The sequence below is a fragment of the Lagenorhynchus albirostris genome, chromosome 3 (genome assembly GCF_949774975.1).
Source record: "Lagenorhynchus albirostris chromosome 3, mLagAlb1.1, whole genome shotgun sequence".
Lineage (NCBI taxonomy): Eukaryota > Metazoa > Chordata > Mammalia > Artiodactyla > Delphinidae > Lagenorhynchus > Lagenorhynchus albirostris.
This window is the reverse complement of record NC_083097.1, coordinates 161,333,931-161,354,067: the sequence shown is the minus strand read 5'-3', so window position 1 is coordinate 161,354,067 and position 20,137 is coordinate 161,333,931. Positions and strand designations below refer to the sequence as shown.

Below are 20,137 nucleotides of genomic sequence, written 5' to 3'. Positions count from 1 at the left end.
GATCCATTTTGGTAAATTACTGTATGTGCTGTGATGTAAACATCCACTTCATTCTTTTGCATGTGGCTATCCACTCGTCCCAGTGCCAACTTTTAAGAATAATATTCTTTTCCCATTCTTGGCATTGTGTTTGAAAACCAGTTGACCACAGACGGATGGGTTTATTTATGAAATCTCATTCTATTCCAATGATTTATATGTCCATCCCTGTGTCATTACCACACTACCTTCATTACCACTGTTCAGCAGAAAGTTTTGAAATAAGGAAATGTGAGTCCTCCTACTTGATTTTTGCTTTCATTGTTTTGGTTATTCTGGATACCTTGCAATTCTATCTGAATTTTTGAAACAGTTTAACAATTTCTATAAAGAAGTCAGTTGGGATTCTGACAGAGATTGCACTCAATCTGTGGATCATTTGGAGGAGTATTGCCATCTCAAAATATTGTCTTCCAATGTACGTACACGGGAGGTTATACCATGTAATTAGATCTTTAACTTTGCTCAACGTTTTGTGGATTTTGGAGTTTTTGCTTGGTATTTCTTTTGTTAAATTTAGTCCTAACTATTTTATTCATTTTTATTGCGGTACAGCTGATTTACAATGTTGTGTTAGTTTCAGGTGTACAGCAAAGTGAATCAGTTATACACATACATATATCCACTCTCTTTTTAGATTATTTTCCCATATAGGCCATCACAGAGTATTGAGCAGAGTTTCCTGTGCTATACAGTAGGCTTTTATTAGCCATCTATTTTATACATAGTAGCATTTAAATGTCAATCCCAATCTCCCAATTTATCCCTCTCCCCTATTTTATTCATTTTTATGCTCTTGTGAATGGATTTGTTTTTTAAATTTCATTTTCAGATTTTTTGTTGCAAGTGATTAGAAATAGAATGTATTTTTATATATTGATCTTGTACCCTACAACCTTGCCAAACTCGATTATCATTTCTAATATTTTTTTTTAAAAAAGTGGATTCCTTATAGAGTTTTCTATTTACAGGATACATCATCTACATGTAGAGACAGCATTACTTTCTCTTATCCAACCTGGATTCATTTTATTTCCTTTTCATTCATTTATTCATTGCACAATTGTCCTGGCTAAAACCCCCAGGGTATTGTCAAATAGAAATGATAAGAGCAGATATCATTGTTTCCTTCCTGATATTCAGGGGAAAGCATCCAGTTTTTCACCAATTAAATATAATATCAGCTGTGATGTTTTTCATCGATGCTCATTTTCATGTGAAGGAAATTTCTATCAATACCTGGTTTGCTGAGGGTTTTTATCATGAGAGGGTGCTGTAGGTTGTCAACTACAGCTGACCCTTGAACAATGCAGGGGTTAGAGGTGCTGTCCCCAGGCAGTCAAAAATCTACATATAACTATTGACTCCCCCAAAACTTTATTAATAGACTACTGTTGACCAGATAACATAAACAGCTGATTAGCACATATTTTGTATGTAATATGACTGTATACTGTATTATTACAAGAAAGTAAGCAAGAGAAAATAAAATATTAAGGAACTCATAAGGAAAATACATTTACAGTACTGTACTGTATTTATCAATACCATAAGTTTGTCTTCTGTTTACAAGATGAATTGTCTATCAGTACCTCCATCAATATTGTCTTATATGATACAAAACGCTGTGATGTTATATGTATTACTAACATGACATCAAAAATGAAAAGATAATGTGAAAAAGAAATTCATAATTATAATGATTCATGCACTGATAATGAAGAAATGGCAGTATGATTGCTTTATGGTAGCCTCGTGTAATGGATACAGTTGCTTCATGGTATCCTAGCCTATAACTAATGAATAAATCATTATAAAATTTTTATCATGTATTATGGTCATATTCGTAATACAGTATTGAAAACATTGTTCCATTTTTTGAAAAAACCACTTACCTGTGATCATAGGCTGATATGCAGTTTCTCCAGTTACTAGAGAGAAGCATACTGTATGGTAACGTAATTCTTTGAAAGCAAAGTTATAAAACAGTAATAAAATTTACACATCACTAATTTTATATTAAATATCACTCACTTTATACCTAAGTAAGGATAGGCTTTCCACTTCCTTACAAGTCTTGCAGATGATAATAATTAAGAGATGATGACAATAATGACACAAAAACATCTCATAGAGTTCTTGCCACACAGTTATTAGATTTTCACATGAAGTCATTCACACACATATACAATAAAGTTGATTAACTGTACAGTATGATGAATATTTACTATTCATTAAGTAGAAGTGAATCATCATAAAGGGTCTTCATCCTTGTCTCCACATTGAATAGACTGAATAGGAGGGGGTGGTCTAGCTCTCTGAGGGATGGCAAAGGTGGAAGAGGTGGAGAAGGTGGAAGGAAAGGCAGGAGAGGTGTAATTTTATGGAAATACACTATAATTTCTGTCTGACTCTTTTGCTTATTCATTTCTCTAAAAATGTTTCATTTCTCTAAAAATATTTCATTCATTTCTAAAAAAATGTTTCTATAGTACCAATTCTTCTTCCACCATTTGCTTTAGTTTCAGTGCCTGTATCATAGAAGGGTCCACGTCAAAAAGAAGTCAAAAGCAGTCTTTTTTTTTTTTTTTTGGCTGCGTTGGGTCTTTGTTGCTGAGCGTGGGCTTTTCTCTGGTTGTGGCGAGCAGGGGCTACTCTTCATTGCCGTGCGTGGGCTTCTCAATGCAATGGCTTCTCTTGTTTTGGAGCATGGGCTCTAGGCACGGGGGCTTCAGTAGTTGTGGCGTGCAGGCTTAGCTGCTCCGCAGCATGTGGGATCTTCCCAGACCAGGAATTGAATCCGTGCCCCCTGCATTGGCAGGAGGATTCTTAAGCACTGCGCCACCAAGGAAGTCCAAAAGTAGTCTTGAATAACGGAAACTCTTTGATTGTCATTAGACATTAGTCAGTTTTTTTCTGGCACTGCTTCTATATCTTCATCGTCTGGCAATGATTTGGAAGCACTCATCTCCATCAATTTATCTGTTAATTCCTCTGGTGTGGTGTCTACTAGATCACGAATTTCTCCAAAATCCGTATCTTGAAACCCTTCACCACCCCACCGAATTTTTTTTGCCATACCCACAATCTCTTTCATGATTTCCTTGATTTGCTCTGTCATAAATTTTGTGGGGTCATGCACAACATCTGGACACAGTTTTCTCCAGCAGGAATTTATTGTTTGGGATTTCACAGCTTTTTCTATAACAAAGATGGCATCTTTGATGGTGCAATACTTCCAAGCTTTCATGATGTTCTCTCTTTTGGAGTTCTCCTCCATAGCATTGACAATCCTTTTCATAGAGTGGTGTGTATAATGAGACTTAAAGGTCCTTATGGGGACTTTCCTGGTGGTCCAGTGGCTAAGACTCCGTGCTCCCAATGCAGGGGGCCTGGGTTCGATCCCTGGTCAGGGAACTAGATCCCACATGCCACAGCTAAAGATCCTGCAGGCCGTAACTAAAAGACCCTGCATGCCGCTATGAAGATCCTGTGTGCCGGAACTAAGACCTGGCACAGCCAAATAAATAAATAGACATTAAAAAAAAAGTCCTTATGACTGCCTGATCTAGAGGCTGAATTAGAGACCTTGTGTTTGGGGGCCAGTAGACCACTTTGGTGCCTTCAGTGTTGAACTTGTGGGGTTCTGGGTCATCAGGGGCATTCTCCAATACCAAAAGAACTTTAAAAGGCAGTCTTGGGACTTCCCTGGTGGCACAGTGGTTAAGAATCCACCTGCCAATGCAGGGGACATGGGTTCGAGCCTTGGTCTGGGAAGATCTCACATGCTGCAGAGCAACTAACTCGTGTGCCACAACTACTGAGTCTGAGTGCCACAACTACTGAAGCCCCCGTGCCTAGAGCCCATGCTCCAAAACAAGAGAAGCCATTGCATTGAGAAGCCCACGCACGGCAACAAAGAGTAGCCCCTGCTCGCCACAACCAGAGAAAAGCCCACGCGCAGCAACAAAGACCCAATGCAGCCAAAAAATAAAATAAAATACAATAATAAAATAAATTTTAAAAAAAGTATTTCATAAAACGTGCAAGATTTCCATACCTGCTGGCATAGTGGCAGCAATGGCTTAAGGAATACCCTTCTCTCTTTTTTTTTACTATGGTCCTTATGTTTTGTATTTTTTTTTGTATTACTAGTCTTTTTAAAAAAATTTATTGGAGTATGGTTGATTTACAATGTTGTGTTAGTTTCAGGCGTACTGCATAAGTTTTGATAAGTTTTAACATTTTATAATAGATGTGTGTATATTTTGTGGTAGTAAATGATAAAATAGACTAGTATCTACATTTAATAGATTCGTGACATATCTAGCTTTTCCTTAATTTTTTCAATATTTCCAGGCTACATGGTTCATCTGCAAGTTTTTTCAAATTGTTGCAAATCTCCAAAGTTTTTTCCAATATATTTTTTGGAAAAGATCTGCATATAAGTGGACCTGTGCAGTTCAAACTTATGTTGTTCAAGGGTCAACTGTACTTTCTATGAGTCTACTGAGGCGATCATGACATTTTTGCTTATTACTGTATTAATACATTATATTGCCTAAGTTGATTTTGAGATATTAACACAACCTAGCATCCCTGAAGTAAATCCAACTTAGTCACGCTGTATATTTGTGGTTAGATGATGCTGGATTAGGTTTTCTAGTATGGTTGATTTTTTTGGCATCCATTTTCACAAGGAAAATTGGTTTCTTCATTTTTTAATAATACCTTTGGTTTTAAAGTAAGAGTAATACCGGTCTGATAGAATGAGTTTGAAGTGTTGTGTTGATTCTATTTGTGGGGAGGGTTTCTGAAGAATCATATTAAACCTATGAATGATTTGGAGAATTCTATGGTGAAGCCATTTGGGCCTGGGCTTTCCTTTTGAGTAGTTTTTGCTTAGTAATTCAACCACGTCACTCGTATAGTCAGAAACTCTATTTTTTTCTTGAGTTATTTTCTGCAGGATGTATATTTCTAGGAGTTTGTCTATTTCATCTAAATTATCTAATTTGTTGCCATACTGTTCATTGAATTCCTTTATAATCCTTTTTATTGCTGTAAGGTTGGTGGAATAGTCTTTCCTTCTGTCCGATTTTCGGAATTTGAGTCTTCTTTTTCTTTCAGTCAGTTTAGCTAAAGATTTGTCAATTTTATTAATTTTTTTCAAACACCTCACTTTTGATTTCACTGATTCCTATATGCTGTTTCTATTCTCTATTTTCTGCTCTTTTTTATTTCCTTCATCTCATTGGGGGGGGGTGTGTGTTGGTGCCCATCCTTTCAAGTGTGATAAGGTGGAAGGTGAGATTATTGGTTTGAGACATTTCCTCACTTCTGTATGGATTTCTTCTTTGACACATTGGTTATTTACGAGTATTTTTTTTCATATTTGTGAATTTCTCCAGTTTTTCCTAAGTTATTGATTTCTAATTTCATTCCATTGTTGTCACAGACCATAAAAGTATTTATTCTTAGTATTTTAAATTTAGTGAAGTTTATGTCCTAGCATTTGTTCTACCCTGGAGGTTTCATATGCACTTCTGAAGAATATATATTCTGTTGTTGTTGGGTGCAGTGTTCTGCAGACACGTAAGGTGTACTTAATTTATAGTGTTTTACAAGTCTTTTATTTCTGTGTTGATATTTTGCCTAGTTGTGTATATAATATTCAAAGTGAGATACTGGAGTCTCCATTTACTGTTGTTTTTCCCTTCATTTCTCTTTTGCTTCATTTATTTTGGCACTCTGTTATTAAATGCACATATAAATGTTACAGCTTCCTGATGAATCGACCTTTTTCATGATACAGCCTTCTATATCTCTAGTAATATTTTTTCTTTTAAAGTCTTTTTCCCTCCTGGTATTAGGAGAGTCTCTCCAGCTTTCTGGTGGGTGTATTTACATATACATCTTTTTCTGATCCTTTTACTTTCAATCTTTTTGCATCTTTGAATTTAAAAGCATTTCCTATGGAGAGCATACAGTTGCCTCTTTTTTTTTTTTGTCTTAAACATACGGTGATAATTTCTGACTTTTTTTTTTCTGACTCTTGATTGGATTATTTTACCCATTATATGAGTATTTATATTACACCTGCATTTTACCTTTTTTTCCCCAACAGTTCTCATGACATTTCAGTCCCAACTTCGCTTCTTTATTGATTTCTTTTCCATTAGGTTGAATATGTTGAATGTAGTATTTTACTTTTTAAAATAAATTTTTCGTAAACAAACAATAGGACAGGCTTCACATAGTCCCTGAGGCTTAGGCCAGTGAGTGGGGTTGCAAGGTCTGGAGAGGAGAGGTGAGGAGGTAGGTAAGCCAAGCCTGGGGACCAAGTCTAGAGACAGCCTTAGAGTCAAAGGCACTGCTTTGGAAAAGGTCCTTTATGAACACAGGAAAATGGACAGATTTAGTGCTATAAACAAGGAGGAAAGGGCTTCCCTGGTGGCGCAGTGGTTGGGAGTCCGCCTGCCGATGCAGGGGACGCGGGTTCGTGCCCCGGTCCGGGAGGATCCCACGTGCCGCGGAGCGGCTGGGCCCGTGGGCCATGGCCGCTGAGCCTGCGCGTCCGGAGCCTGTGCTCTGCAGTGGAAGAGGCCACAGCAGTGAGAGGCTCGCATACCGCAAAAAACAAAACAAAACAAAACAAAAAAACAAAAAAAACAAAACAAAACAAAAAAACAAGGAGGAAAGAAGCTTAGGGCTTTGTGGCATTTTAGGGTCCAATGGGGTCTGTGCAGTCCTGTGGATTTTCCCCCATGTTTTATTATTGTGGTAAAACACACATAACATAAAATTTACCATCTTAACCATTTTCAAGTATATAGTTTATTGGCATTTACATTTATACTGCTGTACGACTATCACTACCGATCTCCAGAACTCTTTTCATCTTCCAAGATTGAAATTCTATGTCCAGTAAACAACTACCCCCTCCATTCTGCTCGCTCCCCTGCAAACCACCATTCTACTCTCAATCTCTATGCATTTGACTTCTTTATGTACCTCAAATAAGTGGTATCATACAGTATTTGTCTTCATATGAATGGCTTACTTCACTTAAAATAATGTCCTCAAGCTTTATCCATGTTGTAGCATATGTTGGAATTTCCTTAGTTTTTAATGTTGAATAATATCCCATTGTATGTATATACTACCTTTGATCATCCATTCATAAGTCTATGTACATTTGAGTTGCTTCCACCATTTGCCTAGTGTGAATAAATGATGCTAAAAAGATAGGTTTACAAGTATATCTTAGAGATTCTGCTTTCAACTGTTTTGGGTATATACCCAGAAGTGAAATTGCTAGATTATATGGTGATTCTGTTTTTAATTTTTTGAGGAACTACTTATCTTTTTCCATACTGATTGTACCATTTTTGTATTCCTAACAACAGTGCACAAATGTTCTAATTTCTCCACATTCTTTCCAACACTTCTTATTTTCTGTTTTAGTGTTTTCTTATATTATTTATCTTAATGTGTGTGAATATACCTTTATTTTAATAGGAATCATTACTGTTGCCCTCACAAATGCTGGATGCTGTCTGTATCACACCTACTATTTATATTCATACCTGAGCAATTCCTGAAACAGTGTTAATTTAATTTGTATTAGACGGTGGCAACATAAATAATTCCTGATGACATCCTTAATCATGGAGACCTCTACCCTCCATAGAGGAAATACACAACACACCTCTGGTTCCCCTGTTATCTTACATTCATTGTGAACTTTCCTTCAAAGCTCTTATTTCTGATTGACTGACTGATTGATAGGACGCTGTTTTTTTCTTTCCTTTATTATGCTTCCATGAAAGGGAGAGCAATAGATACAAATAAGGCCATGTCTATAAAGCTAAAGACAAACTGAACTGGCTCCAAAAATTCATTTTAATGACATTGCAACAGAGTCAGATGTTCAATGGGGCCATAACAGTCCATCTACATGTTTTCATAAGGTTTTTGCCCAGGGCTTGAAATGGGAGAAAGAAAATATCACTGGTTTTAACAATAAATCTCTTCCAAATGTAACTTCTTTTTTTAAAAATTAATTAATTAGGTTGCATCAGGTCTTAGTTACAGCAGGCGGGCTCCCTTGTTGCGGCTTGCCAGCTCTTTAGTTGTGGTATGCAAACTCTTAGTTGTGGCATGCATGTGGGATCTAGTTCTCTGACCAGGGATCAAACCCCAGCCCCCTGCATTGGGAGCACGGAGTCTTAACCACTGTGCCACAAGGGAAGTCCCACAAATGCAAGCTCTAATTCCCTCTCTTTTTTTTTTTTGCGGTACGCGGGCCTCTCACTGTTGTGGCCTCTCCCGTTGCGGAGCACAGGCTTCGGACGTGCAGGCCCAGCAGCCATGGCCCATGGGCCTAGCCACTCCGCAGCATGTGGGATCTTCCCGGACTGGGGCATGGACCCATGTCCCCTGCATCGGCAGGCAGACCCTCAACCACTGCGCCACCAGGGAAGCCCTAATTCCCTCTTTTAAGTAGCAAAAGGTATTATCTCCTTTTACTTTCTACTCCTAACCAAAAATATCTAAACAAGTTGTAATTACTGATAACCCCAACTGTATCATGCAGACAGACAACGCAATGACAAAATCCCAGCATCCACAGAAGCTTCTGAGCAAACCAGGTTCTTCCTCACCCTTAAGTATACACAGACCCTCACAAGATGTTGCCAAATGTCAAACGTTATATGGGAGTCAGAGTATGTTACTTTCAAATAGGAAAAGAGATGAGGCAAAATATTAAAAATGAATATTGTATGTGGGGATACTGAATCTTTTAATATCTTACTTCTGATTTATAAACCAAATTTTATTGTTTGTTAACAGTATTTCTTTCCCCACAAACCTAAAAGCACCAGAATTGTAAGAACTTGTTTCATGCTACTATATCCAGACCATAGAGTGCCTTGATTAATTTTGTGCTTAATTACATAAGTTTTGACGCTAGAGTGCTGGGTAGAAGAGGGATGGTCAAAAGTTAACATTAAAGACTAGGTCCCTCAGCACTGGACAGCTACATGTAAAACAATGAGATTAGAACATTTCCTCATACCATATACAAAAATAAACATGGATTAAAGACCTACATTTAAGATCTGAAACCATGAAACTCCTAGAAGAGAACATAGGCAGAACGCTCTCTGACATAAATTGTAGATATATATATTTTTGGATTTGTCTCTCAAGGCAAAAGAAACAAAAACAAAAATAAACAAATGGAACCTAATTAAACTTAAAAGCTTTTGCACAGGAAAGGAAACCACCAACAAAATGAAAAGACAACCTACTGAATGGAAGAAAATATTTGCAAATGATATGACCAACAAGAGGTTAATATTCCAAATATATAAACAGCTCACACAACTCAGTATCAAAAAACCCCAAACAACCCAATCAAAAAATGGGCAGAGGAACTAAATAGACATTTCTCCAAAGAAGACATACAGATGGCCAAAGGCACATGAAAATATGCTCAATACCAGTAATTATTAGAGAATGCAAATCAAAACTACAATGAGGTACCACCTCACACCAGTCAGAATGGCCATCATTAAAAAGTCTACAATAACAAATGATGGAGAGGGTGTGGAGAAAAGGGAACCCTCCTACACTGTTGGTGGGAATGTAAGTTGGTGCAGCCACTATGGAAAATAGTATGGAGGTTCCTTAAAAAACTAAAAAGAGAGCTACCATATGATTCAGCAATCCCACTTCTGGGCATATATCCAGAGAAAACTCTAATTTGAAATGACACACATACCCCAATGTTCATAGAAGCACTATTTACAATAGCCACGACATGGAAATAACCTACATCCATCAACAGATGAATGGACAAAGAAGATGTGGTACATATATACAATGGAATACTACTCAGCCATAAAAAATGAAATAATGCCATTTGCAGCAACAAGGGTGGACCTAGAGATTATCATACTATGTGAAGAAAGTCAGAAAGAGAAAAACAAATACCATATGATATCACTCATATGTGGAATCTAAAATATGACACAAATGAACTTACCTATGAAATAGAAACAGATTCACAGACATAGAGAAAAGACTTGTGGTTGCCAAGGGGGATGGGGGTGTGGAGGAGGGATGGATTGGGAGTTTGGGATTCGCAGATGCAAACTATTATATATAGAATGGATAAACAACAAGGTTCTACTGTATAGCATGGGGAACTATATTCAATATGCTATGATAAACCATAATGGAAAAGAATATGAAAAAGAATATATATATATATATATATATATATATATATATATATATATATATAACTGATTCACTTTTGACTTTTGGTGATTTCAGCAGAAATTAACACAACATTGTAAATCAACTATACTTCAATTAAAAAAACCCCAAAAAACAAAACCCCCAAAGAAACAGCCTGCTTTCCTCAGCTACCGCTAAGGTGGCTCAGCTCTTCAGAGGAAGCTAAGGTCCGCATTGGGGACCAGCAACTAGCATCACGCCAGGCAGTACCACACCTAGCACTCGCACTGTGGCCTCCACTGCCTTGTAGCCCACCTGCACCTACTCCTGCACCTACTCAGCCCTCATCCTGCGTGACAATGAGGTGAAGATCACGGAGGATAAGATCAATGCCCTCATTAAAGCAGCCAATGTAAATGTTGAACCTTTCTGGCCAGGCTTGTTTGCACAGATTCTGACCCATGTCAACATGGTGAGCCTCATCTGCAATGTAGGGGCTAGTGGACCTGCCCCCTCCACCACTGCCGCCCCAGCTGAGGAGAAGAAAGTGGAAGCAAAGAAAGAATAATGTGAGGAGTATGATGATGACATGGGCTTTGGTCTTTTTGACTAAACCTCTTTCGTAACATGCTCAATAAAAAGCTGAACTCTTAGAAAACAACAAAAACAGCACAATCAAAAAATGGGCAGAAGACCTGAACAGACATGTTCCCAAAGACATACAGATGGCTAACAGGCACATGAAAAGATGCTCAGTATCCCTATTTATTAGATAAATGCAAATCAAAACCAAAATGAGATATCACATCATACCTGTCAGAATGGCTATTGTCAAAAAGTCTACAAATAACAAATAGGATGTAAAGAAAAGGGAACCCTTGTACACCGTTGGTGGGAATGTAAATTGGTGCAGCCATCATGGAAAACAGTATGGAGGTTCCTCAAAAAATTAAAAACAGAGTTGCTATATGATCCAACAATTCCACTCCTGGGTATACATCCAGAAAAGACAAAAACACTATTTTGAAAAGATACATGCACCCCAATGTTACAGTAGCACTGTTTAAAGTATGGAAGCAACCCAAGTGTCCATCAACAGACGTATGGATAAAAAAGATGTGATATATATATATATATATATATATAATGGAATATTACTCAGCCATAAAAAGAATGAAATTCTGCCATTTGCAGAAATATGGATGGACTTAGAGAATATTATGCTTAGTGAAATAAGTCAGATAAAGACATATACTGTACGATATCACTTATGTGTGGAATCTAAAAAATAATACAAATGAACGTATATAGCAAAACAGAAACAGACTCACAAATGTGGAAAACAAACTAGTGGTTACCAGAGGGGGAGGAGAGGGGGGAGGGGCAACTTAGGGGTATGGAATTGAGAGGTACAAACTACTATGTATAAAATAGATAAGCAAAAAGTATGTATTACATAGCAAAGGGAATTATAGACATTATCTTATAATAACTTTTAATGGAATATAAACTATAAAAATACTAAATCACGATGCTGTACACCTGAAACTAATGTAATATTGTAAATCAACTATACCTTAAAAAAAAAACACTAGGTCCCTCAGCAAGAAAGGCCTGATTTGAACAGTGGTCAGTCTTTGTCCCTTGCTAGCACATATGTCTGACATTTAATCTAAACGCATGCACCTCAGTTGACTAAATGTGTTAAAATAATCAAAGAGAACAGTTTAGTTATCTAAGCAAATTTATTTCATACATCATGAAGCAGGTGGTCTCTACTCTCAAGAGTCCAGAGAACTGCAAACCAAGGAACAGGGCTGCAAGCTTTTGTAGAGAAAGGCATTCAGGGAATAAGGAAAGAGTATGTGTGTTCAGTTCATTGGCGGGGGTTGCATATCTGAACTTATATGGAACAAAGTAATCGTTATAGATTCTTGGCAGTTAGAGATTGGCTGGCTGGCTGTACTGCATTCCCAGTCAGGTAGTGCATTTACAGGGACAGGAAAGTTATCTCAGTCTTGGTCTATGTTTTGAGGTGGCAGCTCCAAATTGGGCCTAGAAATTTACTTCCACAAAACATAATGAAAGCACTATGGAGTCTGCTAAGGAGTGAATTTGTATATTATGACTAAGCTACTGTTTGGAAACAGTTAAAAAGCGTCAACTACACAGTAAGAAACGTCTAAATGTTTAGATAACATGTAAGAAAGGAAAAACAGCACTGGACTGGCCCACTCAACAGTAAACCAAGTCTTACTCTGTTGAAGGGAAAAAAGTCACAAACCTCCACCATCAGACAATGCTGTTGTGTGACCATGCTTGATAAAACAAGATGAAGGAAACTTTATAATCATTTCTCTAAAATGGTAAAAGAGAACATAGTATCTACAACAAAGATGACCAAATTCTCAACGATTATGATCACCAATCACAGAATTACATTTACCTTCTCACAGCATCCAATAGAGAGCAACGTCTTGCTTCATCAAACATCAAATCACTAACACTAGTCCAAATGCTATAAGGGTGCTCAAGGCACCCTCTTACCTGTAAGCCCAGTCATTTATTGGTTGTGGTCATGCCTATTACTACAAGTCAACACATAACTCTCTGTGACTACAGGTGTGTCCTGGTTTTCTTTGGCAAGAGGGTACTGACAGAAACATGTCTGTGATATTATGAGTGAATGAGAAGTTAGGTTAATCACAAAAATTTAAACTATATAAGAACAAAAATAAATTTTCCTGAGAATAAATTTCCCGAACTTGTATTACATGCTAGTATTGACTCAGAATGTATAATGATTAAATGAAGAAAATTAGAGTGGATCTTAAAATCCATAATTGAAGGGGGATATTTCAACATATGCTCCCAGTAAGTGAAAAATAAAGATAACATTTGTTAGTATACAGTAATTTGTAAACACAGCTAATAGAATATTTATAAGAAACATCCACATACGGTTTTGACCAAAAAATTGCATGTTGTTATTGGTGTTTTTTACAGTATGAGATGTAAGTTGAATTATTCTCATGATTTTGAATTTTGTCCCAGGCTTTTTAAAAGTTTTATCTTGCATTTTTACTTATTTACTTTTACTTTTTTTTTTTTTGGCCACACTGTGTGGCATGTGGGATCTTAGTTCCCCAACCAGGGGAACATGTGGAAGTGCAGGGTCCTAACCACTGGACCACCAGGGAAGTCCCTCAGGCTTTTATTTTTGCACCTTACCTGCTTATAACATTTGAAGCAGATATACATTTTCTCTTCAAATGCAGATGTACATATAAAATGTCTATCTTTAATGCTCAGATCCAACACTTACCTGTCTTCTGGTTGAAATTCCAAGGTTCGGATAATGTCTGATCAGGGAACTTGAAATTTGAATACTGTTTATGGAAAATAAGATGAATATGGTTTATGGAAAAATGAAACCAAAACAATTTTAACAAAGTGAAACCAAAATGTTTATGGTTTATGTAAAAATGAAACCAAAACAATTTTAACAAAAAAGTGAAACCAGGGAGCACGTTATTTAATTTCCATGTTTCTCAATTTTCACAAGATTTGAGGTAAATAGGCCTTCAGTGTGACATTCTTTTTTTTTTTTAAATAAATTTATTTATTTATTTATTTTTGGCTGCGTTGGGTCGTCATTGCTGCGTGCAGGCCCTCTCTAGTTGCAGCGAGTGGGGGCTACTCTTTGTTGCAGTGCGCAGGCTTCTCATTGCGGTGGCTTCTCTTGTTGTGGAGCACAGGCTTGGTTGCTCCATGGCATGTGGGACCTTCCTGGCCCAGGGCCCGAACCCGTGTCCCCTGCATCGGCTGGCGATTCTTAACCACTGCGCCACCAGGGAAGCCCCCAGTGTGACATTTCTTAAATAGGAATTTTAATGTTTGCCCTAGCTGTAGGTTGGGGGCTTTAATATCCTCCAGTGTCCTTGTGTTTTTCTCCCCTGCTGTGTCTGGGTATCTCTAGAAACTCATTAGTAAGTAGAGTCTGGGTCTTGCATCTGTTTTTTTAATCCACTGTTTTTCTACTGGAGCCTTGTTGATATGGTGGGAAGGTATGCGGGTGGGAAAAGGTTCTTTTATGTTAGGATTAAATCTGTAATGTTTTGGTGGGACAGAATCCCTGGACTATGAACTTCAGAACAGGCTCTTAGCATGCATTCCTCCTTTTTGTCAGAGAAGAAACCTGAAGGGTCAGGGAGTTGTCTGACTGCTCTTTCTCCAATCAGATTAGGCACTGGCAAATCAGTTTCCTTTGAGGAACCACGTAAGTTACAGAGAATGGAACCGCTTTGTGAGTATATCAAAATGCTTCCCTCCAATTCCTGCATGAGACAATTTTTGCCAATCTTCTCAGGAGAACCTATTTGGACTCCTGCAGGAAAAATTCACAAACTTTGTGTGTGGGGGAGTGGTCCCTTAACTCCCTCCTCTTAGAGCTCAAGCTAGTTCATATTGTGTCCAGCAATTTATCTATTACAGTTTATATGTTCCCAGAGGATGCTGGCTCCAGTGGCTTCTCTTCTCAGTATCATAATTCTCTATATCCACCAATCACTTGTTTTTGGAGCACTGGTTTGCCATATAACCTCAAATATCTCATGGATATATGAAGAGGTGTTGATTTTCAGTTTCTTCAGCATTTTTTCTTGTTCTAAAGATGAGAATGTTGACTCCAAGGTCTTTACTTATCAGAACAGAAACCATCCATTCACTTGTGTTGCTCTGTATTTTTCTCTTGTGAGATGATACCATTTTCACATAGACTGTACTGCAAGTGACCACGTAGGTGGTTTCCTTTGTGAGCAATGCATTCAAAAACATTATCACACTGGGATCTCTGCATTTGGATGTCTTATCCTCATCTTCTCAAAATTCCCTCTCCTGTCACCTCTGCATCAATAAAGACATTTTCCATGGGTTACCTTCCCTTTTACCATTGCCCTTTTGGGGGTCAGGATTAATACCCTACTGAAAATGTCACCACATGCATCAAGGTAATAGAAATATGTTTATTACTCAAAGGTACTTACTAAGGAGAGTAGGGCAAAGGTAAGTGGGTTGAGGTGACTTGGGCAAAGGTTAATGGCTTGGCCCTTTAAGGTGTATAGGGGTAGAGGCTACAGGTCTTCACAGTTTGACCCTCATACCCACTTACACAAAAATAAAAGGGGCATGGGTCACCTTTCCTAATTTGTTTACCCCTTGTGGGCCAAGCAGGGTGAGCAGGTATCTGGAGCCAATTAAGAGTCAAACAACAAAAATGAGGTCAGGGTCTTTATTAAAGTTCACTCTTAGCTTTGTTGACTGAATGATGCCACATCTCATTTAAATGATTTTGAATCTGAATATTAATTAAAAGTACATTAATATGTACTTGTATAAAGCACAAGTACATATTACAATTAAGATGACAAAACTTCAAAAGAACATTTGAATCCAGTTGTCCCAGTGTACTGGAGAGATCCAGTAAAGTGTTCAAGTATGATTCCAGAACTACATTCAACTATTTTCATAAGGTTATTTAATTTGTCTCATTTGTTGTGTTATTAGTGGCACCTTGCCAGTGTAGCCAACATACACACTGCAAGCGGCCCTTTTAGGGCAACAGAATTCTCTGGCTAATAAACCGTCCAAAGCCAAGTGTTCATCAGCTACCATGGCTGCCAGAGAGCTGTCCTTCATGGAAAACATCTCAAACATTACCTGTATGCTACATGTATTTTGAATAAGTTTTGGACATTTCACGATTGGCATTAACAATGTATTTGATATCATGTGTGCATAGGTCAGTACCAGTGACTCCCATGACATTGAGCATGTGAGTACAAATGGTAGGAAAACAGCACATTTATGTTGGATGGGCCAGAGTAGTTTTAAAGGAGTGTGCCCAAAATGAAATACTGACCTGCAGGGTACATGCTACAGGTGATGCTGGGAGTGGGATATAAATGTGGTGGCCAGGGTGCACTATTACAATAAAACAAAGACAGAAATGTCTAGTATAGAAGGGCCTCTACTTCTCTACTTATAAGGTGCCAGTAGATTTAATGATCAGAATGAAGTAGTTGGCTCCAAAGACTTGGGATTGAATGTAACTAAAGCCTAGCACAGCAGAAAGACCTATTTAGAAGTAAGATTTGTCTAGGTAAACTATTAGGCCATCTTCTGAGGGTTGTAGCTGGGGATCTTAAGAGAGGTACAAGGTCCACTGAATACTTTTTTCAAGAGCCCAGTGCTTTGTATTTTGAAAAAATTAGTTGATACTATCAGTATTTTCTAGAGTGTCTTGGTGAGTCCTTAGGTTTTGGCTTCAGCAGGTTATTTATAATAGAATGAATAATTTGTCTATATACAGTTTCTTAAATGGTCCCATCATAGCAAGTAGTCCAGCAGAGGGAGTAAGGGGCCCTACAGAGTCTATTTGCTGTCAGCTGTAGGGAACACTTCCTCAGCCTGGACAGTAGATGCATCAAAATTATATTAGCAGTGGTGCCTTTTCTTTTCTTTTATTGAAGTAGAGTTGATTTACAAGGCTGTGCCAATCTGCTGTACAGCAAAGTGTCAGAAGTGGTGACTTTTCCTACATCAGGTGCATTAGTCAGTCACTAAGTTAGCCATGGCAAAGGAGGGAAGTCCCTTGAATTTTTATTTATTTATTTATTTTATTTATTTATTTTTGGCTGCGTTGGGTCTTCACTGCTGCACAAAGTCTTTCTCTACTTCTGGTGCGTGGGCTTCTCCTTGTGGTGGCTTCTCTTATTGCGGAGCATGGGCTCTAGGTACGCGGGCTTCCGTAGTTTTCACTCGCGGGCTCTAGGCGCGCAGGCTCAGTAGCTGTGGTGCACGGGCTTAGTTGCTCCGCGGCATGTGGAATCTTTCCCAACCAGGGATCGAACCCACGTCCCCTGCACTGGCGGGTGGACTCCTAACTGCTGCGCCACTAGGGAAGTCCCGTCCCTTGAATCTTGCTTAAACTTTATGCTAGAGACCTCTAAATGGTTACTGATTACAGGAGCTCATAGGGCCAAGATTAATACCGTAAGATCTCAGGTGTAGGTATGTGTCTCAGAAATATGAGTCAATTTGTCATCCTGAACAATGAAATGAGCCTCTGCAGACTGAGGCAGTATGTGTAGCATAAGCAGTGACCTTGATTTGTACTTAGGTATTTGAGGTGATATAGTCCCAGAGTTCTTTTGCTCAAAAGGGTGACCTTGGATGAGTTGTTGCTATTGGATGGATGAGACAGCTAGATCATTGTCAATGGCCAAAGAATCTGTAATAATGCGCAGATGAGTTTGATTTTTGGCCAGGGAATTCTCTAGTGCTAGTGCAATGGCCTGGAGCTTGACTAATCCATCTGATGCTTGGGTCCAGTTTTTGATCACAGGTGCCTCTTTGATCTAAAGACAGAACACAGCATCTCTGTAGTAGACTCCATCAGATTTGGTGGCAGCACAATGTCCATAAAAATATGAACTCCATGGTAACTCATGTGCTTCTGACTGATTCTAAAAGACACCAATATATCTAGAAAGGTGACATCTTCCAGAATGGATTACATCAATCAGAGGACAGGGGAACACACATCCTCTTCAGATGGGATTATGTTGGAGGTGCCAATTTTGGCTCTGTTTTGTAAGTATCAGTTTATGTTCAGTGAAGAGGCTTCTGGTTAGAAAGCGTGAGGGGTCCTGCATTTATGACCCAAGGACAAGTGAAAAGCTGACTTTGGAGGATCAACTCCGTTTACAAAAAGACTCTGTCAGTTGCTAGTAGTGGCTTCTGTACTTGTGTGCAGCACTGGCTGAGAATAGTTTCTGGTACAAGAATGCCTTTGGCAATTTAAATCCACCATGGGTGATTTAAAGACTCTTAGATGCATAACAGAAGGCTGCAAAAGCCTCTATGGTAAAGGAGTGTGGGGAGGGAGACAGGAATGAACTGTTAAGTTTGAAAAATACTACAGCCATTTATTTCCCAACTGTAAGTGTCTGTGAACAAGTAAGCAAGCATATCTGATAAACATGCGATGCCTGTGGTCTCTGTGGCTGATGGAATCTGCCCATGACATGGGTTCTGCCAATTGCTTCTGTCACCCTTGCAACTCACAGCCCCAGGTATTGTCTCAGATAAATTTTCCAGAGTGGAATACGCATGGATTTCTAAAGATGTTTCCAAGTAAGCAGGCACAAGTAGGCTTGAGTTGGGAAACAATGATCTGGAAATGGTCTATGGATGGCCAAGGAAGGAAATCATGCTGGTTTACACGAATGAGGATGTCCCCAGGCAGATCCCACTTGGGACACACCTTTATGTTTCAGAACCAGAGTATTTCCAAAGATCTGTCTGAGGAATCTGACTTACTCAAAGATAGATGTGGGAGCCCTCTCTCTTCACTCTTAGTTATGTGATGAGGTGATGAGAGGAGGACGGGTGCAGCCCTAGTGGGTGTTAAGACAGGGTTGTAAGAAAGGCCTGTTGTGGCCCATGTCCTTCTTCCCCAGCCCTTCAATTCTTCCTGGAAGGATCCCAGAATGGTGGGAAAAAAGGCAGAACACATAATCAAAGTTCAGGAGAGTTTAACCATCTCCTAGCATATGAAGGCATTTGTGTTATTCATTTCCTCCCTCCCTCCCATCTATCAATCTATCTATTTTACATATCACAGCTATTACTTTTTTAAAATTGAGGTATAGTTGATTTGCAATGCCGTGCCAATCTCTGCTGTACAGCAAAGTGACCCAGTTATACACATACAGACATTCTTTTCCATCATGGTTTATCACAGGATATTGAATATAGTTAGGACCTTGTTGTTTATCCATTCTAAACGTAATAGTTTGCCATCTACGAACCCCAAACTCCCGGTCCATCCTCACAGCTATTACTTTTGTCTCCTACTCTTACACAACACATGCTGGAAGTCTAAGCATATGGAAATGAAACCTCTGGATAGCAAAATGGGCCAATGGATCACTGATACACAAGACTTCCAACCACTCCTGCAATAAAAAGACATTGGAAAATTTCTCATTTCTCCTTTTATACTAAATTAGGATATTACCCAAAATAATACCCCCTCTCTACAGCTCACCTCAATTATTCCTTGGATGACTGCCTCTAAACATCCACAGCTTTTTTTTTTTTTTTTTTTTTTTGCGGTACGCGGGCCTCTCACTGCTGTGGCCTCGCCCGCTGTGGAGCACAGGCTCCGGATGCGCAGGCTCAGCGGCCATGGCTCACAGGCCCAGCCACTCCGCGGCATGTGGGATCTTCCCGGACCAGGGCACGAACCCGTGTCCCCTGCATCGGCAGGTGGACTCCCAACCACTGCGCCACCAGGGAAGCCCCATCCACAGCTTTTTTTCATGTTTCCACTAGGAAACCACAGCAGACTTGCACAGTTATCACTCTACTCATAGGATAAAGTCAGGATGGGCTAGAACAGTGCAGATGAATGTGTTTCCCTAAATGGGAGGAACTCCATGATTTAATGGGGTAAACATTGTGTTGCTTAGTGTGTAAAGGAACAAAATGAAAATGCCAAATACTGTAACATTTTAGAAAATGTAAAGGTAAATGAAAATTCCCTCAAATGACGTGGCCCAAATCAATAGGAAGTCCCAAGATCCAGGTGACAATGTCCAAACTCATGAGCACATATTCTATAAACAAAATGTTTAACAGTTGCAAAAACAAAGATGAACCATGTCTGTATCTTTATCTTTATGGGGAATCTTTACTGTGAATCACAGGAATACAGGATTTCTATACTGGTGCAATCTATTTAATTACACAGTCAAGCAGTTCCTGAAAGAGTGTTTAAGAT

At 38.7% G+C, this 20,137-nt stretch overlaps 1 pseudogene; it reads left to right on the top strand.

Annotated features, from left to right (window-relative positions):
• The first annotated feature begins 3,467 nt into the window (after positions 1-3,467).
• On the top strand, positions 3,468-10,903 carry LOC132518475 (large ribosomal subunit protein P1-like; annotated as a pseudogene).
• Positions 10,904-20,137: the final 9,234 nt, after the last annotated feature.